The 26878-nt window shown below is 31.5% G+C and overlaps 1 protein-coding gene across 2 annotated transcripts in view; it reads left to right on the top strand.

Annotated features, from left to right (window-relative positions):
* Positions 1-310: 310 nt before the first annotated feature.
* The window catches only part of mub (poly(rC)-binding protein mub), a 167377-nt gene continuing 140809 nt past the window's right edge, over positions 311-26878 (top strand). For both annotated transcript variants that reach the window (XM_068775270.1, XM_068775269.1), the window contains exon 1: positions 311-638. The gene's annotated coding sequence lies outside the window, so the exon portion shown is untranslated. The remainder of the gene's footprint in view (positions 639-26878) is intronic.

Here is a 26878-nt window from a genome sequence, read left to right as displayed (position 1 = left end):
ATATTAAAATCTATTTTAAAAGTTGTTGTTTAAGCTTCAATTGCGAATAACGGTGTATGTGTTATTTGTGTCATTTCGGAAATAAGTTTGGGTAAGCCCTCCCTCTCCGAGCGGCGTTGGCATAGTGGAGGGTACTTGAAACTCTGGTGAGATGATCAGAGCGGCGATATTTGCGGGGCCGGGGGTCGCTCGCTGCATCCTTTTTGCTCGCGGGCGCGCGCGGCGCTAGCGGGCGGGAGGAATCTACTCGGCGTCACTCACGTCGACTCGCTCTCCCCGATCGTGTGTCTTAACCTCTCCTCGTTGCGACGTACGCTCACTTCGAACCTCCCCGGTACTAACTTGAGTGTGTCGTGTTCTAGGCGTTTCAACTGTCTACAAATTATACATTTTGATTCTAATAAATTTCAAATTCAATTGGGTACATTGTTTTTCTTTTTAAAACACTTTCTTATTTGTTTCATATTAGTTTTATTTACTTTATTACTCATATAGATTTCGGACTTGAATGTGTTTATATTATTGACTTGAACTTTAGTGAATTGAAAGTTGTTGGATTGTTGGCGAAGTGAAAACTGTCAACAGAGAAAAAGCGATCGGCTTCGTGCTACTAGATCTCATTTAGAAGAGTTAAGGAGGTAAGTATTCACAGCGTCTGCTTTTGAATGTCCGTTAATTATGCGTCAATTTAAAATATTTTATTGAAAACCTTGTTGAAAGCCAGCGTTAACTTGAATACTGCAATTTTCTATCACTGCAACGAACTTATTTAGGTTTAAATTTCATTTAGCGTCGTAAAATATTTACTGTTATTTTTTTACCTGGATTATTAGAGAATAAGTTTATTTCAACAAAACCGGTGTTATTAACTCTTAGTTTTTAAGGTTTATGAGTACAATATCACTTTATAACACACTTTTTTATCAGAATAACTCTAAATAATATAACTGAGTATAAAAAATCCGTCACCGTTATCTGGCATAGTTATATTTAAGATGTTCAAAAATTGTATAAAATTTATTTACCTCCGAGATAACGTCAACCACTGTTTATTTAAAAAACTTATTTTGCTTTTATAAACATATACATTATTTTCCAAAGTCTTTATAAATTTTTTCTCACGACAGTATAAAGCGTTGATAGTGTTTATACAAAAAATATATACACAAACAAACTATTGGATTTCTCGAGTACAGAACAGAGCGAACATGTCACGTCCAAAGCCGACATAAAAACCCTTCAGTCGACTTCGAATTACAACCCTTAATCGCGTGCATGCTGCACAATGAAGGCGCGAATTGGGTCACTATAATATCCTAGCAAATTTCTTTGTTGCTTATAAATAAATAAGCGGTTTAATAAAAGAAAAAAAAACATTAAATTGTGTTCGTTAACTTCTTTAGACGAACTGTTATGCCTAGTCTATATACAGGGATGATATGTTATAGCCATAACAGTTTTAAAGAAGTAAATGTATTATGCGTATAGTTCATATATCACTCGAAAGCTTTAAAACTCTTACACCTATTACCAATCACTCTGAAATCATTGCATCAATTAATTATTTTTTCTGTCGAAATGCAACAGGCCAATAATTTCCTTATTTCCAACTTTGACTTAATATTAGTAATCACTAATCTACGAAAACGGCCAGAAGACTCCAATTTAATAGAAAATGTTAACAAATTTAGTCCTTCCTCAATATAATGTCCTTCAACTTATATTAAAGGTATACGGATTCCAAATGCGTCCCGTTCTAAGATGAGTTTAAAACGATCTCATTCGGGTTTAGTGATCGCAACGTAATGAAGTTATTACTTATTTCAGCAAATAGAATAAATATGTCACTAACTTTCTCTTTTAGGGTCTTCATGGGTTAAATTATTTTCGCCCGGGGACGCAAAAATGGAGACATATTCTACCACTGGGACAGTGCGAGTTATTGTTGGCGACCTAGATGCTACGGCTGCGGCAAATTTCATATTTCGATTTATATTTCATACACCATTATGAAATAGATTTCTGTTTTATTCAGTTGAAGTTTATCGGCAAGTAGTTGCAAAATGTGGTATATTTTTATTTACTTCTTTTCCATATTTGAAGGTATTTTATATTTGAATTTGTAAAAACTGTAAAGGTTATTTTCAAGGTATTGTTACAATTTGTTATATAAATGAAATTATCTACTACAGTTCTGACAATTCGTCTATTCCATGGATGTTTTACTACGTGCGTTTGTGGTCTATAACCTGTCTTATATAACCAAGTGTTTTGTGAATACAGCATTGCTTCTGGCGTGATAAAAGTATATTAGAATGCGTCCACAGATAATGTAAGAAGAACGTGACTTAATGTCGAGTTTATTAAAGATCAAAATATTAATATGGAATGCGAGTTTATATACTTTTACCATTATTTTCATCATTGTTATTATTGAAATCGTTGAACGTCTGCTGCTAAATCCGGGTAAGTCTATGCCTACCGCATAGATTTGTAACAAGAGCGGCTGGGAGCGGCTGGAAGCGGCGAGCATTTAGTGTCTTTGCCGAAGCTATCAAGGTCGTCTGACTATCTTGTGAGAGACGAGGAAGGTCCGTGGTTTCCACTCCGGAACCTTAATGTAACAGCTGCCATTTGTTTTTCGTGTTATGTCGCCTACCCTCTGTCACGCGAACTTGTTAATCTGCTGGCATATGTCGGTAACTTTCGTTCGTTCTCATTTCCGAAGATATACCCTCAGCATAACCGTATCCATGACTTGTTGAGTAACAGTGAGCTTTTCAATGAGGCCCGAAGTGTGAGACCACGTTTCCATTCTTTTGCATACTACCACTTCATGCAGTTTAATTTCTTCTTCTCTCAATCCTTTTTCTATAGCTGTATTCAATTGATGTCAGGCGATTCGTCTTTAACTAAGGGCTAGCAGTACCAGAATATGCGTTATATTAAAATATATGAGATTATTTCAGATCTCTTAACATGATAATTATTATTGTGCTGCAACAGCCTGTTAGAAAAACGGATGGATAGAAGTATGTAGAAAACAATGTTCCTGATCAAAGCTGTTATTAATATTGGAGATCGTAGTTATTAATTAGACATACACTGGAACCATTGCATAATTAAGTTTCATTGTAATTTTCGGCGAGATGTACTCAATATAATAAAAACTAACAATTATAATATTCGTTCCATTGCTAATGGTTTTGAATCCTGCGAAGAAGGTTAAAACTCTTAGTTGTAAAAAGAATTGAATCTGCGAATAGCCAATTTGAGATGTTGATTTCTAAGACTATTTATGTCTAAGCATGTTACAGTTTTTAGTGAACAAAAATAAGGGCGATACTCCCGCACGAACTATACAAATGAACATAAATAGACAAGCAACAACAATCTTCTTCCAAGCCGATTGGTCACCGAGGAAGACTACGACCAAAACACTAAGATCAAGTAACAAACTCTACGTACTAACATACGACGTCAAAAGTTTGTCGTCATATGGACGAATACTAGAACTGACAGAAGCACTTAAAAACATAGATTAGAAAAATTTGGGCTACTTCGAAGGAGGCCGCTGAAGGGTTCTTGTAGATTTAAAAAAACGAGCTAGTAAAACACGAAATTCATAACTCTGTAACATTACTTTCTACAAGAAATTAAAGGCTTTATTATTATTATCATAATTATTAATTCAGTGTTAGTCTTAAAAACAATGGCTAACAATTTTTAAATCAATCAAAAATACACACAACGTACAAACCGATTACTTTCTTCACAAAAACATTTTTTTGTAAAACAAATAAGGTGTTAAACTGTATTTCAATTCTAGCGATCTTTTCAAGCATAGCTCGTTTTACGCATCTGAATGCCTTTGAAGAATTAACAAAATGTATGTATGTTATTTTATTGAATTTACATGAATTCTTATAGATTCTTCGCAGTAAAAGTATTTATTTTTGAGTACCCTCTTGCCTTACGTGCGTTTATCATTATTGTCGACATGATTTTAGCAGCAGTATGTCTACTGCTGTGCATAGGCCTCCTCGATACATTTCCAATTGGACAGATTGGGAACGGTTTTTATTTAGCGTCTTCCGAGGTGTCTAACAAAGTTGTTACTCCACGCTGTGAGTGGTCTTCATTCCAGAACCTCTAGGTCCGAGAGGGCATCTGTTCTCCCCACTATGTCTAATATCTATTCCACGTGCTGATCCACTTGGCTATATTCGTTTCTATAGACCATTTATGTAAATAATTGATAACTGAATAATTTATAATTCCTTAAATTATCATTCTTATTCACGAATATTAAGCTGCCAGCAACTTGGCGAAGAATTACAATTAGTTTAGATAATTTGATTAATCAACTATTTTGATTGTTCATCTCTTTTCTGATCTTCTTGATCAGTGTAACCAAAACAGCGCCATTTTCAAAATTCTCCAAATTACAAAGCTAATGAAACCCGTCATGTTTTTTTTTTACAAGATGACGTGTGCGACGCAGTGATGTGCAGTATTTAATTCTGTATATTTAAAGCCAGAAATCCAAAGTCTCTGAGAGAAAGCTTTGCTTATTCATTAAACATTTAATTTCAAACTAAATTTACATGGTTCTAGCATAATTTAAGAAACACATCATTCGATTGGAAATTAAAATCAAACAGGAGTTCTATTAAGAAATGTTAATTTAGATCGTTTTGATTGATTAAGCATGAGTCTTTAAGTAAACAATAAATTAAAAACTGTTTATTTTAACGGTGGATAGTAGTAATGTATCGATTATGTCGGCCTTTGTTTATAATGAGCTTAGCCCCTGATGTTCTTAACTGTACACTCAAGGCGACATAATGTTATAGTATGTAGAACTGGTGTAGCCAGTTACAGTGAAACGTGGTAGGTGGTGCGAATCGAAAGCCGCTATACGCACAGAGCTATCTTGAATACTTTAGTTTTTACTTTACAGATCATCTCATACATGATGTACGGTTAACAGAAAAAACACAACACAATTTTTGCTTTACACATATTTTGATAGATATTACATAAGCTAGTCATTACATAAAATATATAGTAGAATTAAATTAAAATGGTATTTTTGTTTTCATCTTAAAGTTTCAAAAGTATACGACCGGATAAATTTAGGGGGATTAATATTAACTTATTAAATACTTTTTGAAAGCTTTTCATTACATATAAACAATACTTTAAAGGATGTGAGGGTTGAACTAAAACTAATTAATTCACTTTCGTTAAGATAATGTTTCGAAATCACTTCTATAACATTACCCATCGTAATTATTACGATTGACTTTAATCATAATCATCAGTTTAGCTGTGGTAAACCCATAGCTGCCTCCCCCATGAATTCACAATAGCACTAGTCGTAAGCGGCTTGCATCTAGCGTGTTTCGATGACATTAACGAGTTCGTCTGCTCACCTTATAGAACCTTAAAGCCTGTTTGTTCTGGACGGTTTGTGGTCTGCCCGTAACCAATGTAAATCGCGCATCCACAAGAATATGTCGATAAATCAACCTTCTTATTTAACCAATGGATGTAAACCTGGTTGCTCCTAATATGAATGTATAACCCTTAAAACTCCATTGTTACATACTATTTATCCATTAGGTTAAACTTGTACTAATTGTCGTAGATTGGTATATATGAATTTATTAATGTTTTCACAAGCTACATAAAAACATTTTCACACACATTTCACAAACATTCATTATCTAGTCGTACTTCTTTATTTTGTCGAAATTTAAACAGGTAATAATAAAATATTACACTATTATTTACACAATTACGTCGTAGTCTATAATTTAAAACATAATTTGAATACAATTTTACATTCAATATCAGTTTTGCTTTTACAAAAAATACTTAAAGTAGTAGATTATATGTCCCATGTAAAAACAATTCTACCTATACACAGTACAGTACAGTATCTGTTTAAATATATTTATATAAAATATTCTTCTTCTTAGTATCCGTACGTAACGGTACAAGAGCACAGATAAGGTACGTTATAGTGTCAATAACCTAACGTATCCTACTGGATTCTTCCTGGACTGGTTCTATCGATATGCGGCAGCTCCTATAATCCGGGTTGAAATTTATGTCGCAACTTATGCGGCATCATGTGCAACTAAACTCCACTTTTGTAATTGCAATTTGTTATTTTTAATTTCAATTTGAAGCTGTGAATAATTCTAGGAAATTTTATCGGATATCGCCTTTTTTGAAAACGAAACAATTTCTGTCATTTTTGTAATACGATTGGCAATTATACAAAAATACGGTTTGAATGATACCGTTATTAATAATTTTAACGAAAAGATTTTAAATAATAAAAAAAAAAAGAATTAACGTCACTAAATTTCAATTAATTGGTTTCGGGTTACCTTTTATTTTAATTAAAAAATTATTAAATTAAACCTGTGTTCATGTATCGTTGATTTTCTGAAAAAAATCAACAACCGGATAAATATCAGAATGTGAAGGATAAATTCCCGTATTTTTAATAACTTGTAATTTAATTTGTAAATTATGTATAAAATAAACTGCTAGAAATTGTATGTAAATCGTAAATTATTATTTTTATTGTTTTCCTCAGCGTAAAATCTAGCTTAATATTCTAATTGTATTGCCTTTTGTATTCTAGTTATCTTTAACAAAAGTAACGTAACAAAAGTATGCGGTTAAGCTGATGATGATGTACGCACCGCTAGTACGCTAGTAGTATGCTAGTTGTGTCGACACATTTCATCTCAAAATTTGAAAAGATTTCCGTGATTCTAAGCAATTTACCTGACACTAAGCTTTTATTATATCATATATGGTCTATATTGCACTGCACGTATTTTTGAACGTTAAATAAAGCTTTTTATAAAAATATTGACATTTCAAATGTTGTTTGATTTAACTAACCGAAATAATGTTACACTTTAATATTTGTCTAATTAAACGTTTTGATGAATTGTCTTAGAAACTTCCAGTAACTTTTCGGTTAATTTCTTAAATCTTTCAAAAGTTTACGCATATAAATTATTGAATTAATGAAAGTTGCTTTTATACTACTGCGGGTATACTGGATGATTAGTTGTAGGTGCAAAAGCTTTAAATGGTTAAATGTATTTGTCTTCTTTAAATCTTTTGTATATTTTTATAATCGATCTATATAAAGCAATCTGAAATATATTATTCTTAACTATTTTTTTTTTCAATAGGAATGCTATATAACGATATAAAGAGTAACGGTTAGCATTTAAAATATGCAGGGATTGATGGTAAAAAAATTATTATTATAACTAATGTAGTAATAAGATCTTTGAGCAATACATTAACCCCTTTAAAGTATTTAAACCTATAACCAATCGCCCTATATATTAAACATTTAAAAGGATAAATAAAATTTGTGTCGCAATTAAGATGAGAACGTGTAAAAATGTAAATTGTTGAAGTTTATATTTTTTCGTTACGCCGATCTGCCTTCATCTCCCCCTACTGCCGTTAGTCGTCAATCTAGTCCGCGTGACTGACCCCGTTCCTTTCCGAACCAGCCCTTAAGTTCGTGCATCATTGCCAATGCGTGATAGAATTTTCTTCGAAACTGATTCGACATTACTATGAATACAAATATTGTCAGAACATTATCGACTTTAGATGATCTGTTGTTATTGATTATTATTGAAACCCGTTAGTATTACATAAATGTTTATAAGATTATTATTACATTCACATAGTATAAAAAAGGCTTCACCAAAAGAGGATCTTCATCCAGATTAACATTAGATCCGCAAGTAAATTGTACTAATACGACTAATAAGTATTTGAAATGTAAACTATATACACGAGAGAGTAAAAAGACATAGTTGGTAATTATAATGGTACAAAAAAGCTAAATAAAGAAAAAGAAGATTAAAAATATAATAAAATAGAAAGGATCCCGAAGATATATCAATTATTCCCTTTCTCCTTTGTAGTTTACACTGTCCACTCATGCCCTACGTCTCCGTAAATTATTAATATTTTCTCTTCGAAATTGTGTTCTTTTTTCATAATAGAAATATGATTGTATTGTTTACCTTAGTCGTTTTAGCCCATAAACGCCCACTGCGAGTCATAGGCCTTCTTCAAAGATATCTACAGGAGGATATACCATAATCGCCACGTTTGGCAGGTGGGATGCGTTCGCAGTGTGGTATTATGGTAACCAGATGACACTGCTGTCAATCCTCTTGAAACTTGTTAATGAGTAGTGGCAATCCTAAATAATTATTATACAAAATGTGAATTATAAGGTTGTATCTCGGGTATCGAACCCGCGACCTACGATCGAAAATCTCAGTTCCCTACCGCTGGGCTACCACTGCTCGCTTTCCTTACCGATATCACGACGAACAAAACGTCACATAGGTAGACAGAAGGATAGAGATAATTCTCTACGAAGCCAAAATTAGCCGATCGTCTCTTTCCAAAGGTCGATGTGCAATATTTATCGCCGGGTACTGTAATAGGTTTACATGGTTTAATTCAAAATTTCATAATTATTCACATATTGTACTTGTTGTACCGATCAGTGTTATGAACATCTGTATGTTAGCAAATTTTTTTTGTATGTTACCAATTTTTCATAATGATATAACAGAGCCTAAATAATTGTCTACAGATTATTCTTTTAAGATATAGGTACTTATTTCTATTAAATCCTCCTTTAGTCTTCGCGATCTGAACGCTGTTCCCTCCTTCGGATTTTCAATTGTGAGCCCTCTTGGGAGCAAAGAGAATGCTTACGGAGTAATAGTACCCCTACTTTCAAAGAGCTGACAGAAATGTACTCACGCATTTAATATGGCGCTTTAAGAAATCAAAACTTTTCACTTCACGTTCTTTGTTGGTTTTTAGTAAAAGAAATAAATTAATAAAGCTCTGCTATTTTATGTATTCGTGTAATTACCGCATGTTTGGTCCGTGTTCATTAATAATCATTAAATGAAATTATTTTAGGTTATAGCTTGTAATCTATCTGGAAGATTTTCAGAGAAAAAAAGGAAGTAGTTTTGGAAGGTATCTAATGCCTAAACGGTACAGTTGAAATTATTATACAAATGGGAATAAAGAATCATCATCGTCATAATTTTTTTTACTTTGATGATTCAATGTAATTGTTAACGAAACGGTATTATGTCATATTACATGACACTCCTTTGTCTCTTGATATGGTCCTATGTGGAACATATAATATGCATCAATTTAATATAATAAAATAATACACATTTATTTCCGTTTCTTTTAACAGTAGCTAGGGAGGGACAAACCAAATTTCGTCTTATAATTTTGGTACCTATTACTGATTTTGATACATTGACGTTACCCGACCGCTGGCTCAGAAGATATAAGATGTAAGTTATTAATATATTTAGGGCTGATAATAATAAACAAAAAATATAATATTGTACTATACTATTCACTGTACTATATATCACACTTACACTGCGAGATTTGAACAACTGAGTTTGTTATTGTACAGTATAGAGAAGAGTTATATATTTTCTTTGTAGTGTACATGTAAATAAAAAAATAATACAGATAACCTCGGAGACCTCAAAAAGATACAAAGGCATCTCAAAATCTATAGAATCAAATATACCGTGTCGACGAAAAGAACTACTCACTACAGTAAGTGTAATTCTATATCGAAAAATACGTTTTATTCGGATTATTAAATTCTTTGGCGTCATCACAAAAGAACGCTTTGAAAGGCAGGCGCTGAAGTGGCGAACGTCACAGATACCCCAGTCATAAATGCAATGCTATTTTGTTGTTCACTACAGTGATATATAGACCTATGCATTTTGATACGTGCGGTATAAACCAATGGTTTAAATTGTTTTAACATGATTGCACGTTTCTATCATCTTATTATGTTACTGTTTAATGCCTTGTTCCTGAAGTTATTTATTATTTATTTATTAACTATTTTTACACAATCTGTGGTGTAAATTGAGCAGCGGTAGAATACTGAGACGTGCAATCGTAAGTCGCTAACCCAGCATACTTTTTTTGTTACGATTATATTATATGAATTAGTTTGGAGATTAGAGGGAAGGTGTTCCGCAGAAGACCAAAATCACCGAAGCAGCTTGAAGAATTGCTTGTCTGTAGTGGTGTTGGGGCATATCGTTCGTGCAACCAACGGCTGTTGGGGCCTAAAGCTTCTCGGATGGTGACTACACTCTAGTAGACGCGGCGTAGGTAGGTTTCTCACTAGGTGTTCCGATAGCATAGTTAAGGTTGCGGGTAGTTACTGGATGCGGGCAGCGTAAAACCGGTCATCGTGGCTACCTTTGGAAGAAGGCTTATACCTTGCAGTGGACATCTTTTGGCTCAAAAGAAGAAGAAAGAATATTGGCCAATTTTTTTATCAAGCTAATTTGTTTTGTGCCAGTTTGTGTAGTAGTAATCTTAAATTATTGGTTAGTTTATTTTGATTACCTGCAAAATTATCGTTCAAGTTCAAGACCGCTGTTTTATGCGTCGATCTGATCAGATGCCAGCCTCTCTCAATATCACTGTAGCCGAAGCAGTATACACAGCCGAAGACCGGTAGAGATGGTATAGTGCGCGACAAGTTTTGAAAGAGTCAAGATTCGACGTAGGGATACGACGCAAGGAGGAAGTTTTTTATTGAAATATTCCATGGCATATGATGTCAGACTATTCAAGACTGGCTTTACATCAACTCCAATGCCTTTTGGTGTATTTACGGTCCTACGCTTTGATTCACCTTTATCCATCAGTTCTCTTGAGGTTATCGGCTCAGTAAAAGGTGTAACCTTTACACCATTTCTTATTTAAAGCACTGTTTGTTTATAATTTTAAACGATCTTATTAATAATAATTCAGTTTCATCGCGTTTTCAATTATAGTTGTATTAATGGTTTGTTAAAACTTTTCTTTTAACAATCTCCACAAATATTTAAGTTCAAAGATACTCGAGATTCGATGGATGTTACAGAATATAAAGGCAACTCAATATTACGGTAATGCGACACCGACGTCGCGACGTCTCGTGACTCTACTTCGGTTTCAAGTGAATTTTATTGTTTTCTAATGGCTCTACTTCCTTAAATAAATGTCGAAGTTACTTACTAATTTTACCTGAAATACCTTACATTGTGTTGACCATTATTTTTTTTCTTTAAATCTATCTCAAGTTGGGAATTAACAGTGAAAATTATTGAAACCTTTAGATGATTACATATAATTAAGAGCGTTTTTTATGAATCACTCATTTTTATTACTACATTTTCTTAATCCTTACATTTTAAAATAATAAATGATATCATTATTGTGACACAAACGTATATGATGTATATCGTAGGGTATTACAATTTCTTTGATCATGACTATGATACAATTTGTAAGTTTTTGGGAAAAGTATAAAAACAAGTAATCTAATTATTTTTAAACAATTGCGAAATACTAAACATTTTTTAACAAAGTAAAATTTTAACAATAACCAGTAATTACCAGAAACAGTAGGCACTATTTTATCTATTTTATATATTTATTGCACACTTTACACATACTTTGTGTGATGGCGGACGCACCTATCAGATGATGGAAAATATTCGTTCAGCGTGCCTTATAATTGGTAATCAAAAGATGTTTAGTTTCTTTCATAAACTTAATTAAATAGTCGTAATAAAATAAATATCCAATTATATTTTAATTTTAATGCATTGACTCCACAAATTTTGCAAAAATGCAGTACGAATCATTTGCATATATTCTGTAGTACGTTGATAAATCTTTTATTTTGTGTAAAGTTTTTTACCTCGCATCCTACTAGAGTCAAGCTTAGTTTTCATTTGTAATATTTTCTCGCTTTACAACTTTTGACACGTATGCGACGATGCTAGAATCGCTTACTTATTTTCAAAGCTTCGCCACATCTAAATTATTGCAGTCGACGGTAAGTTTTAAGACTATTTTATAAATAGGAAAATATAGCGAATTACATTATCATTTTAATAAAAGGTACGACGACGTGTCAGCTCATAGACGCCCACCGCAAGGCATAAGCCTCCCCCAAAAATATCTATCGGGGATATACCATAATCGCCACACATGGTAGATGGATTGGCGATCGCAGTGCTGCATTATGAAATGCAGAGTGAGCCTAGCCTCCGGATATTTAATGTATAAAGTGTGAATTTTATAACACTGTGTCCCGGTAGTCTAACTAACGACCGCAACACTCAGTTCCTTACCTGTAGGCTACCACTGCTCAAAATTGGCACTTAATTTTTTTATCACACTTGATACTCAGTGAACTCGAATTAGAAATGAGGGGATCCACTTAAGAACTAAGGTTGCCGAGGTAGCTCGAAGAGTAACTCGTCTGAGGTGGCAATAGGCAGGGCACATCGTTCATGCAACTGGCCATCATCATTGGAGCCGAAAGTTTTTTGAATGGCAACAAAGAGTCGGTAGACGTAGCATAGGGAGGTTCCACACTAGGTAAACAGATGACAGTATTGAGGCTATATGAAGTCGCTAAACGCTATACGCGTTTTCAAGTCAGAAAAGCACTACGCGATCAAAAGCAATAAGTAAGCACGTTTTACAAGCAAGTAAATCTCTAATTTACAAATGGTTTGATCTAACAGTGAGCAGGATACTTAGCAAACAGGACATATGGCCGCTGGGGTCGCATGCTTCTGAACTAGAGAGAACGAATCAGTAAGCGCAGCATATGACGTCCACAGTCAAAGTGAACATGTATGGTTTAGGTTGTTGGAAGACACTGGATGCAGACCACTTTCTAACGGTCCTATTAGAAATCTAAGGGATAGACTTATATGCAGTGGACATCCTACCACTGTAACGATGATGAATATGGTTATTTTATGGTAAACAAAAGAAAACCATTTGGGTAAAAGTCGTGTCAACCAAGACAATGATCGAAGGATTAAATACCATGTCGCAATCATTATGAATAGCTTACATAATTGTATTAAATTTAATAATTTAGTTCAATGGTAAAACCTAACTTTTATACTAAATTACTTGTATCCATTTAAGATAAATTATTAAGTAGAAATTTGGGTAGCCCTTTGTATATTAATTAATGGTTGTTCTAAGCGGCTCTGCTAATCCATATATGAATAATTGTCGAGGAACAAAAACGTACTCACATGAGTAATATGATTTTTGAAAGCCGTTATGAAAAACAAATAAAAAGCAGCAATTTTGATGAGTCCAAATATTTAAAATAATTAGTTTTATTTTTGATTTCACTTTGATCTAATAACTTGTCGTAAACTTGTTTACTAAGACCTAATTAGAAATATAAATCAGAGAACTAAATTAGCATTTATTACTAGTTAACTTTGTCATTTTATCAACAATTTTTTTGTTATAAAACGTGAATTGTTAGGGATAAGAAGGTAATAAGTTACTTCTTTGAAAGAACTAGTATTTATGTACAAAGTTATTAATTTTTTAAAATATATTAATTAAACTGTGTTTAAAGACAAACTTGTTGAACAAAGAAAGTTTTATACTACACTGTTTTAGAACAATAGAAAACATAGAATTTCAATTGTTAATGACATTGATAATTAAACGTGTGCTTTTTAGACGATAATGAATGAGTCAATAACACATGGTTAAGGTTTTATATAGCCTTAGTTGGATACATAATATTACTTAAGTTATGACAAAAAGTATTTCTGTATTCATAATTGTATAATTTACATAGTTGTGTGAAGAGTGGTACATTATGTCATTTTAAGGTTAATCTTAAAAAGTTAAAATATATATTCTAAATAAACGGAAAAAGCATGATACTTTAAAAATGTTTTCGAGGTTCCAATCAAAAATTAAAGCTAAATGGCGTTTTTTTCTTCCTTTGAGGATATGACAAATTCAATTTAACAAATAAAATACGATCAAAAATAGGATGAGCGACAAGAAAATTCATGTATACATTTGTAACATAAACTTGTGACATCGCATTTGATTTTTTAATGAATAATTTAGAGTAAATATTAATCACTTTTTAGTAAAATATGTTTAAACATGTAATCAAAATTAGTTTAAACATAAATAATTATAGTAATCAAATATAATATTAAAAAACAAAACGCAAAGATAAATTTCACAGAAATATTTTTGTTTTCTATAACATTTTTAACAAAGCTCTCGATAACCAATTGTTTATAATAATAATGATCGCTATTGCTCATTCCAAAAAAGTGTTTTAGAAAATATTAATGATTAATACATGTATTATAAATACATAGGTAATTACTAGATAGTAAATTAAATAATAATAATTACCTTTTAAATTACGTAAACGTGTAAATTTATTGTTGATCTAATCTTCATTTTAAAAATTCTTTTCTTGTAACCTGGTGCGTGTCGTGGCTTGCCAGTATAATTAAAATTAATAGTCCGGTAATTTTTAATTGTTCTATATTTATATGTAATATTGTAGTTAATGTATTTGCAATCATTGATAAATAAAATAAATCAATAATTTGGTTACGTATACTTATATATGTATATACTTTACTATATATATACTTACTTATGTATACGGTAGCTTTGTTTTTAATAACGCAATACCTTAATATTTATATCATGTTATTTAAATTTTTTTTACAGATTTTATCTCTGCATTATTATGATATGTAATGAAAGAAATTAAAGCATATACAATTAAAATGAATTAAGTTTTAATTAATCAACTAATTAAATACCGTTTCATCTTCGTTCGCCTATCTATTTTACAATACGCCAGGCATCTGCTAACAACATTTGCAATATTAATTATGCGGACTCTCGTGTTGGTTTGATGTTTCGGGTTAATAACGGACAATTCAGAATGACATCGGATTAAACAATATACCGGACATAACTATTTAATGAGACCTCCATTGTGAGTTCTATTGAGCAATAAAAATCATGACGGGGACCCCGCTTTCATTAGCTTTAGTGTCCATACGTGATGTCCGTTTTATTATAGGTATTAAAATTATCATAATCCAGGAATGAAATGCAAGATCAAAAAGTTATAAGTGCTTTTAGGCTGAAATTAAAAGTAGTTTATTAGATGATGGAGATTTCCGATAAATCTCCTTAATTTTTTTGTTATGAAAATAATTAATATAATGTACTTACGCTATGTTAAAAGTAAATCTAAAAACTAAATCTTAAAAACTAGATAAATGAAAAAAAAAAAGCCAACAAAAGTTAGTTATATAATATTATTTTATGTAAAAATAATGTTAATAATTTTTTTATACATCTACACAATTTCATATAACTTGCAACCACGCAGAATGTAACGGCCAGAGCTTTTGTTTTGATGTGACCCAGAATTTTACTATGTTAACAATTATCTATACATTTTTAATCTATAAAAATATCAGTATAATAAAAAAAATGTCCTGGTAATTACTTACAAAAAAGGGACAATCTTACAATTCTGAAAACTTTTAGTTAAGATGAAGATAAAGATACTCGCTGAAATTTATACACGGTAGTGGAACAAGGAACGTTAGGAAAAAGGTAAACGAAATGTAATGTGATTAATTATGAGCTAATACAATACATATTAGTGAGTTTACTCCGTGTGTCGACTCGTTAATCAATGGAGAATGATTAATGAAAGCCAGCACACGATCACGATCGTTTGATGGATTAGCCTCCATATGGTTGAGCATAATTCTCTGATGGCACCTGCGTTCTTGCTCGTTACGTAGTTAGCTGCACAAAACTTTTACAAATGTTTTCGTGTTCGAAATAAATATTTCTTAATTAACCCACAAAATAAACCAATTTAAATTAAAACAGATAATGTTTATGAATCTTTTATTGTTCAACTATCTATTTGAGTTATTGGCATTAGGGAACAGTTATTAGTATTTGTTACGATAATATTTCATTATTACTGAAAGCAAGAACACAATGAATGAACTGTTTCGCCACAGAAATATTTGATCAGAAATCAATAATTCTTTATACAAGGAGTAAAAAATATTCCTTCACGGCTACGCTCAATGTATCTTAAATATACAAAAGTATTTAAAAACTTTCTCGAAGCAGTATCGTTAAAATTTTCCTTATTTATTTGTTAAGTACTTTCCGTACATTTCGGTAACTTGTCGGAACCAATATATATTTCTCTACAAGTTATTGCTTTGAAAATCGGTTAACAAGGTATGCGTTGTTTCCTTTATACGTCTAAAGATTTGGTCTTGTCGTGTGCCCCGAGCGTTTACGATGGTGGAGATTGGAGGCCTAAATCCGTAGAAATCCACCTACAAAAACCTGCTACCCTTTGTGTAAAAAAACAAAATCAAATCAAAGAATTGTCACGAGATTGGTAAATTTCCTATTTTAATATATTGTTGTAAATTTTTTCTTATGTTCTCCACTTTTTAAAAGCGTAAAAATTTTTCACAATATTATTTTAGGAATTGCGCTGTTAGAACAAATGGTATGTTTAAAGGCAGTAGTAAATTAACGTGAGTGTTTTACAAATTACTCATAGTGCATTAACACTGTAACTGAATGGACATTATAGAATAATTTGATCTCCTTAGCAAATACACAACATTGTTATACAAAGTTTACTTTCTAAAAGGAACCTGGTAAGTTTACTCGACAAATTTTACCTTTAAAAACAAAATAACGCTCTCATAAATTTGAAATACAGTTTTTACAATGAAGCCATTATGTTACCTTTAAAATTGTAAACATTGTAACGCAAGAGAAGGCAGTATCAAATTTAGACAATGTTAAGATGCTATCTAATATCTAATTTCATTTCAAATACCGAAGTATGGAAAGATAATCAAGTATATTTTTTGTAAAAAATGTTGAGGTGCTTGGCGAGGCTTATTCTATAAAAGCACAATGTAATTGTACTTATGTATATCATGGCTTTATGTTGTAATGGTTTATTTATAAGACGTTAAATATTTTTAACGCCCCTGGTATTGCAAATATAATATCTTTTTAAAATAAAAATTACAACCAACTTTATAATTATTGCCTTTTTAGTTGCTTTTTGTTTATTAACCCTTAAGTTTTACCATTTCATTAAGTACATTTAGTCGACTCTTGAATTTTTATGTTTTATAAATTAAGCACCAATAATTTATACTAAAGCCGTCATGGTTCATGATAACAATTCCCATTCAATTATATTATCTTGTTAGAAAAAAATCTATATAACACCGAATTTATTCATATATTTAAATTAGAAATGATAGATTATAACGTTATGGTAGTTGTATATGTTTATAACCTGAAAGACTTTTAAAAAGAGCAGTAGATATTTTTTTTAATTTAATACCCGTATCGCTTACCCTTTTAGTGTTTCGCCTTTGCGACGTGACTAATTCTTAAATATTACTATGCACAAATTATATAAGCTATTAGGTATTCACTTGTGGACTAAAAAATCATTTTAACTGCTACATGGGCGCAATGTTTCATAATTTATCTCAGTTTTTACGAGTAACAGGGCATCGTGTAACGTGTTTTTGATATTATGTATGTAATTTAAATTATTATCTGGCTTTATGTAAAGAGTGTTAAATTTATTCAGTTAGTAGTTACCCAAACTGTCTACATTTGTTATATTATTTTGGAACAACGATTTGAGTTGAGTTGTTGTAAAAAATTAAAAGTGAAAGAAGGTATCAAACAATTGTTTGTGTTCTCTTATAAATCCAAAAGTGTCGTTCAGCTGGTAGATATAAATCCTTTTTCCTTTATTGTTATAACTACCGAGGACAACCGTGTACACTCCAGAAGTATAATTGGAATGAACCATCCGTACTGTCCGCGCTGGTAAAACAAAGACAGTACTACAAACGCAAGCTTTGCAGTCAAAGCACAGTACCGTGGCTTCGTTACTGTTTTCTGAATATGTTTCCTTCGTCGCATGAAGGCTGCTTTCATAACAGTTTTCATTTCGTTTTCTCTTATATCGTTTAAAGTAATTTTTAATTGTTTCGAATGGGTAAAACCTGTATGAGAACCAAATTTTACTTTAGTTTTTAAAAAGTAATAAAACATTTTAACTATCATCTGACATTTTTTTATCTTTATTATAGTGTGCCTTAATTAGGAGACATTAACACGTTTTATATATAATTGATTAAAGGTGTAAAGTTTTAAAGGGGCGGATATTTAAATACCTCATTTCCGGTCATTTAATGTAAGGGAACATCCATCGACCCTATACAAAAATCAATGGTGTTAGAAATAATAAATCACATAATTATAATATCGTAAGAAAAATTTTTTTTTCGTTTTTTTTACATTATGTATCAAAATCAATTACTGTTGACTTTTTATACCTAGAAACCTTGTACTGCCAAAAGTTTCTTTTATTACATTTACTAATTTAATATTATATCAAACTGATCACGTTATACAAGTTAATTAAAACAGGTGTAAAACCTTTAAAGTTTTTGGCTGACAAATGAGCTATAAGCTCAGCCTACTACAATTTACTTTGAATAATATTATTAATATTTTTATTGGTTATTTGCCGAGAATGTATCTAAATATATATGTCCAACATAGGCACGAATGAACCAATCTGAACCTCAATATCCATTACATTATTATTCGTAATATTTTTGAGTGATCAGGTGTTAAAAGCAAGCTCGCCAGCAGTAATAGCGCGTGTGCGAGGCTTGAAGCCGTTTGTTTAATTTTGCAAACGTTATTACTGCGGCGGGGAACATACGTGGCAGAGCCCTGGCGACGCGTCACACAAGTGTTGACCAGTAAACAAGCCATAAAGGCGACTAATTAAGCGACTAGCACTGCTATCTCACAATTAACAGCTAATCCGTTTTCACAGGCGTCCGTTCGCTGCGTTGACTTACGCCCTGCTAGACACGGCCTAATGCTTCATTGCTCCTTATTTCGGCACCCTAATTACAATTTCATGTAACAGTGAGTCATACAATTGAATGGTTCAGTAGGCTTGAGTATTCCTAATTATATCGGATTATATTATGTTATCGACTCCGTGCATAATGCTCGTGTCGCATGTAAAAGTGCACGTAATAGTTAAACAAGCAACATTTAGTTATCAAAGTTAAAATAAGCTCTACGGACTGCAAAGGTGTTTAGACGATATCCCAAAAATCCTTTGTTATTTATCCGGTTAAATATAAAATTGTTTGTGTCAAAAAGACAAATTCAATTTCTGAAGCATTATATATTAATGATACTCGTATGTAAGAATGAAAATGTCACATGTTTGAAAAAATGTCTGTAATTTTTCGTAAATTCGTCAAAATTTTCAACGCTGGTCTTGGTCATTTTCAAATTTAAAATTATGTTTGTTCGAGTATGCATTTGTACGTAATTTTGAATGGGAAATTATTTTTAATACTGTAAAAAGTCCGTGTAGTTAGTTCGTGAGTAAACTACCACCAACACAGAATGCTAATCTCTTGAGAAGAATCAGCAAGAAATTCAACGGTTGTTCTTTGAAAATGAAGATTAACAATATTTGATGTCATTGTCCAATGTTTGATATTTTAATATTGACAAATTATTAAAAAGTGTTAAATGTAACAGCTGTTAAAATGTATTTAATTAATAGGCAACAAACTGTGATTTAACACTTGCTTTTTGGAAGCTTTTTGGAATCGAGGTTCTTATTCAGCCAAATATTATGTAGGCGTTAAGCAAAGGTTTAATAGGCTCGTACGTTATATTTCCCAAAAAAGGCAATGTAGCATCGTTTAATAAGAAGTGGAAAGCATAAGATAATAATAAAAAGCGTGTATATTTATGTAACTGTGCCACAAGCGAATTGAAAAGAATATATCATTTCGAAATTATTGCAAACATGGGCGAACAATCAAACAGATATGGATCTCACGTTTATAACATGTCTCAAATTGGAGTCATCTCAACTGCGAGCAAAGTTTTTGCTTCCAGGTATCCAATCCTGCAAGTTCCCCGACTTATTCAATAAAACGGCTATGTCTTCTTCGGTTTGACTGCATTCAGCCTCTTTGCTTCAGAACTTTTGATTAGTTTCTATACCAATTTCGTGCGCGCTCGTTTCTATTTTGTATGTTTCGCATGTTGAATTGACAGTAATTAGACACAAAACCGTCCACAAAATCCAACTCCATTCAAATAATGTATTCGGCTAAATTAAAATTGTTTCAATGATTGCCTACGTTTGAGTTTGTGTACGCTCGGTCTGAAAATCTCTCAGGTGTTTATGAATTCCATTTCATTTCAAAGCAAGGGAGTAATTTCGTAATCCATGAAAGAGCTTCAATTTTTAAAGACCTTTATAATGTTATTGCGGTATATAAAATGAAGTTTATCTTTTGAAATAACTACTCCTATTTGAATTCACAGAAATGCGAAGAGATCCTCTTAGAGAATACTAATATTTTAATATCCTTAACTCTAATAACCAATATATTATTACACTTTTAAGTTAAATCAACGAACAAATAACGAAGTGTTAAATAAAGCAAAGGATTAAGCAGAGGTAAGCCAACAGTAGAGCACTGAGACTTTAGATCGTAGATGACGTATGTGATTCCCGGAATACAATCTTATATAATTCAAACTTTGTGCAATAATTACATAGGATTTCCACTGCTCAACAAGTATCCAGAGGATAGGCATCACCGTTTTCTGCGTACCAAACTGCTATCATGATATGCCCCTCTTAGGGGGAGGCCTATGCCTTGCAGTAGCAGTCGATAGGCTGATACGACGACGACCAAATAAAGTATTGAGAATAATACCATTCTCGTTCAACTAGATTATTAAACAATATTACACTAAACGATTTGAAAAAAACACGAAATGAATACTTCAATTTTATGGATTATAGTAAAAGGCAAAAGTGTAAATATGACCTGAAAAGTGATTCCCATAAAATTGTGTTATTATTATTTATTCATTATAATGATACTATTATCGTTAGGTAAATGTGTTGAATTATATTACGGTAGTTTGTGCACGACTACATTTTCATCGTTTGTAGAGCGTTCGTAATATTTGAATGCGAAATATTTAGCTCCGATCGTCTTGTCTCGTAACACGAGTAGAACAGTCGAAGCTGGTATATTTTAGGAATTACCATTTATCATTTTAACGCTCTCGCACGCGATATGTACACGGTGTATTTTAAAATAAACAAATAGCACATTTTATTTAAAGTTGCACTTCTATTCGATAATTACTGTTTCCAACGTTATTATTCCCAAAATAAATATTAACAAAAATGTGATGAAGAGTGAAGATAACAAAAACAATATTACTAATTTTTTACAGTTATCATTACTGCAAAATAAGTATTCATACTATACTCTCTATTTATTCGGAGTAAATAATAAATCAGATATTTTTAGTAAGCTTTCCTAATTTGTATTTACTATTACTTTCTATAATAAAAAAATTTAAGGCACTATAAACAACCCATTAAAAGAAAAAATAAAAAGTATTGATGCATTTAATTATTTTAATAGTTTCCGTTAGTTGGTTTAAATGAACTTGTTGGCACAATTGATCGTCATCTATGATTTTATACTTAAATGATAAACACCGGTGAGTTGACAAAACCCAGATATTTCATTATGAAGATGAATTAAAACACTATTTTGCTTTATTGAGTGATATGTGCTTCACGGAAGATGTAGTAATATGAAATGCAATAGCGTTTAACGTCGATTTTTTTTAGAACAACGACTATGCATTATACCGTAGTTAATCTAAATATCCCGACTTGTTACTTTATAAACATAATAAACACATATAGATTTAAAATAAATATCGTTACAAATTTATAATTTATTTTATAACAAAAATATCTTTCGATTTTTTGTACCTAAGTAACGTTATTTAAATTAAATAAACAAACGTGGTAAATAAAGGTTAAATTTACATTTATTACACTACCTTTCCATCATCTAATTCAATGTTGATCCGTAGGATACGAATTTTTTACAATGATTTATCAGAAAAAAGGGTTACGAATGTAGACGGAAAATCCACTACACTGAGAAAATGAATTGTAAAGAACACGTTACGAACACTTCAATCAAATTTATGTAGAAAAAGTTCTGGTTTGAAAATAAAATTGTTTACCGTGTTTTTTAAAAAAATAATTATGTGGTGTAATTTTAACATAAAGTTTTAATTTTTAGAAGAATGTTTTGCGAACTGTCAAAAACTAGCCTGTCGTTTGCCAATGAAAAAAAAAAAACAAATGAAACATTATATACAATTTTGAAATTCAATATTTAGATAAGATTGTAATATCTTTTTTGCATAATCTTTGCACATCGAATTGATTATATAATTGATAGGACGAGCATAGCTTGAAATGACAGGCAGTGATATGTCTGAACATAATACAGGTTTGCCCATGATTTTGATATACAAATTTAGGAACGAACGGTTTTTTTATGGTAATGATTCAACAGTTTTGTACGAAAAGTTATCAGAGGTATTACACTTATTATTTACACTAACTGTGGGACCCATCCCCTCAAAAAATAGAATTTTTCTAAATAATGATATAAGAAGTAACTTAATTGATTCGTGTTCTCTTACTTCTGATTAATTATATATATATGAATTTCAACATTCTCTACACAAAAATAAGAAACCTGTTTATCCTTTAGCAGGAAATGGAATAATAACCTAATAAATAATCAATGTGCAACTGAATATATGTCCCGTCATAATATCGGAGCTGTTACGTATAGATAGTTGTTGGTTTGAGGTTTGCGGTCGTTACCACAGGCTATCGGACGGAATACGACGCCCATATGCGAGGGAAAACAACGCGTATGTAATCAAATTACAGTATCATATAGATTATAATACAGATGCATATTGATTATAATTCAATTATCATAGATGTGGTATACTCAGTGGCTTCTGGTATAGATGCTTATTCTAATAGTTAATTTAAATAAAATTCTATGTATTATATATACAGTAAATGATTATCAAATCAATGACTTAATAATTTCATTTACAGCCAAAAAAGTATTCTCTTCTTTTTATTTAAAGTTTTGCTGCTTGTACATCTAACGGTTTTGTCGGTTCTTTTGTACAAATCACAAAAATGTATTTCGAGTAAGTAAAGCTGTGTTTCAAAAATTAGTTAAAAAAGTCGTTATATTATATTACACTTTAAAAAGCTTGATGTCAAGCGGCTTTACGTCAAAATCCACTTGATTTCAACTTCAAACGAAATCGAGACCTTTTGAATTTCATCTCCGCGTATTCCGTTATTGGATTTGATGAAACATGGCGAACGCAAAATTTATTGTATACGTATCATTATAAAAAATAAATGTATACAAATTTATACACAAATAAAACGAGAATTGATTATTGGTGCAGTGTTACGGTGTTTAGTCATTGTTTACAGCTTCTACTAAGAGAGAAAGGGTGTCATAAAATGATAGATAAACAGCTATCAATGTTTTGAAATATAAAAAAACATTAGTAAAAGCTAATATAACTGAATTTAATTTTAAAAAATACAATATACTTATAGAATACTCAAGTTAAACTAATTTCTCATTTTAGTTGAACTCTACATCAATCATCGTATCTTTTGTAGTACAACAAGTAAAGTTTAAGTTGACTTTATGTCATTGCGGTCTTACATGAAATGGAACGTTTTAGGTATTCTAACCTTGTTAACATTGTGTATGTAGATACTCCTTACTTAAACATTAATGAAATAAATATTGTCTTATTAGTACTTTTGATTGATATACGTAATGGCAATATTAATTTATTATTCCAAATAAAAAAGGTTTAACTGCAATTTTATGTATTATTCGGTTTCGTTGAAGACTGTTGGTATAAATTTAAATGAACTTGATATTAGATTATATATTAAAACAAAAACATTGGCATTTCTTATTAACAAAGATGAGTGACATCAATCGATCGTTAATTAGCCCGAGTTATTTGTTAAGAATCATAACACTTTCTCCATTATTATCGGTGGAACGTAAATGTCACTTTTGCGTCGTATTTTCGCAAGCTTCTACAACATAAATTCGTAGTTTTATGTTGATTTTACTTTATCACACTAAATGCCTTACCAAAATTTGCTTAATTAATCAATAATTAGAAGCTAAATTGTATAAACTGTGATATTCACCAGAACTTTAGTAATTTTAGTAAACGCATACGAAATGTTATTACAAAATTATACACCTAATTATTTCAAATAACCAGGAACAACCAGATCATTTGGTACTTGGGTTTAAATTACCCTAAATTATAATGTTGTAAGAATGACGTAGCTGTAACAATGGACATATGTGAAGAACTTTTTATATTTATCCCATAATTCTGTTAGAATTCTGTTGATAAATAGAAATGAATATGTTTTAAACTTCAGGTTATAAATTGGTATCGGCATCTTTTATTTTGACTGTACTATATATACCATATTAAAAGTTAACATATCTTCCTAACTATCATATATAATACGTATTTAAAAAACGAATAACGAAAGTTGAAAAACATTTGTATTTCAACTATTTTACATTACTTTTACATACATTGGTAAGGAAAGCGAGCAGTGATAGAGGACTGAGAATTGCTATCGTATATCGTTTTTTAGAAGTCTGTGTTACAATCTTATATTATTGACACTTTATGCATAAATTATATAGGATCGCCATTACTAAAAAAACAGTTTCAGAGGATGGGCATCCTCTGCGTAGCATAATATAACAATGCGATAGCCAACACTCCAACCAAGCGTGGCGATTATGGTATATCCCCCATAGATATCTTTGAAGGAAGCCTATAGCTTGTAGTCGGTGTGTATGGGCTGAAACGAAGATATTAAAAGTTAAGTACGTTGAAATGTTTAATTTAATATTTATTACAAATGTCACTAATTTGGGACACTCAGCTTTAACGAAGGTGCTAATGTCGAAAATTCATCTACTCTACTTCGCTCTCATCCCATCAGGGTAACCTTTTTCACATCTCTAATGGCTAGTTGTTTTTCCCTCGCGTTAGACAAAGTGCAATTTATATTAATGCCGTCATACTTTTGCGGCGGTTACCCACATTTTCATATTAACCGTTGTCCGGGCGGCCACGATAATGCGAAGGCCCCACCTTCGTTATTTGTTTGCGAACTGATTAAATTTACACGGCTAACATGGTTTTACGCTAAATTAATTAATATGAAGACGTGTTGAGCAACTTTCATTTAAATGTTTTGAACATAAGGGAAACATATTTCAGTTTTTTTTTTTATTATTTCAACGTAAAATATTTAAAGTGAAAAGTTTACTTCTTCTTTTCTTCAGTTATAGACGCCCACTGATTATCGTCGGTCTACCTAGGGGGGAGGGGGGCAAACCTTCGCCGCATGTACCGGCTCGTGGTCGCCACTCTAGAACTTTTCAGCCACAACGGCCATCAGTTGCTCTAGCGATGTACCCTGCCCACCGCTACTTCAGACGAGCGATCCTTCGAGCTACGTCGGTGATCTTGGTTCTTCTGCGGATTTTTCTATTCGAAGTGTACAGTGTTTCATTATTTGTTTATGATAACAAACTAATGTTTAAATAAACATAATAACATTTTTTTATAAACTAAATAAAACTAATGAATTTACTTGAAGAGTCAATGGGAAATTCTGACCTAACGTTTATTTTCAAAGATATCCACAAAGGTTTCTTTTTTTCATTTTTTCATTTAATATTGTATACTGTAAAAACAATAACAAAACATGTAGGAAGACTGGTTTTCATATTAACTTTATTCATAAATTTTACTAAAGCTTAATCCTAAAATCATAAATCTCACTTTATTTTATTTAAGAGTCATTGTTATTTTCGTAAATCATTTAAGTCTCTTGATTAAGATAACATATTATTTAAACAGCGAAACCTAATTATAATTAACTCTTTTATTGTGTCTCTTGTGTTGTAAAATAAGTAGTAAATTACGATTTCTTTCTCATTCATATATACATAACCATTTCAAACATTTACATGCACTGCTTTCAACCATTGAAAATTAAAAAAGGGCAACTGATTCATATACAAGGAGATTTGGCAAAGCTCAGAGATTACAAGATTGATCTCGACTACTTTATTCACCATATACAATTAAAAGCAGACGATACACAGTGAGAATACTCCCAATTGCCTAATTAGAAGCATTTGAAATATCCTTTACGAGCTTAAATGAAAGAAGCTTGATTATTAAATACTCCCCTGATGAGATAAGAATAATCAACGGGCGCAGTCGGCTATTTTTGAGGTAGAATTAAATGAAAAGTAATTGAATATTAAAGATAATAAACTTCGTTCACAGTTTCTCGAAGAAATCTTTTGTTGAAACGAAAATTGCTCGAACAATAGAATAATTTGTAAGCAAGTTTTTTCCGCGAATGATTTTTAATTCAATTATAAGGGCATTATATTATTGTAATGTTTTATTAATATTTATTTTGTTTTGAAAGTAATATAAACAAAAAAAAATATATAATTCGTATTTTTCATTGCATCATGTTATTTTATAGCTATTTTTTCTATAAATTATAATTACGATGTAAGAAAAATTATGCATACAGAAGAAAGCTATTTAAAATAGGGTTAATATTTCATCAAAACGAGACATTCATTTAAAGTGCAATGCAAATCGAACGGCGCAGTTGGTTGCGGTAGCATTTTCGTAGCGCTTTCCGATCTCTATCACCCCCGTCTTAAGGCACGTTCTTGGCAGTTAGTGGCAAAATGTAGACGACGCTAACCTATTTCACGATTATCTAATTTATTAGAGAAAAGAA

Source organism: Battus philenor, unplaced genomic scaffold, assembly GCF_028537555.1.
Source record: "Battus philenor isolate CCGP_79_NKW_IND1 unplaced genomic scaffold, ilBatPhil1.0.hap1 SCAF_8, whole genome shotgun sequence".
In the NCBI taxonomy this organism is placed as follows: Eukaryota; Metazoa; Arthropoda; class Insecta; order Lepidoptera; family Papilionidae; genus Battus; species Battus philenor.
The sequence above is the reverse complement of the archived record's forward strand: the minus strand, read 5'-3'. Positions and strand labels throughout refer to the sequence as shown.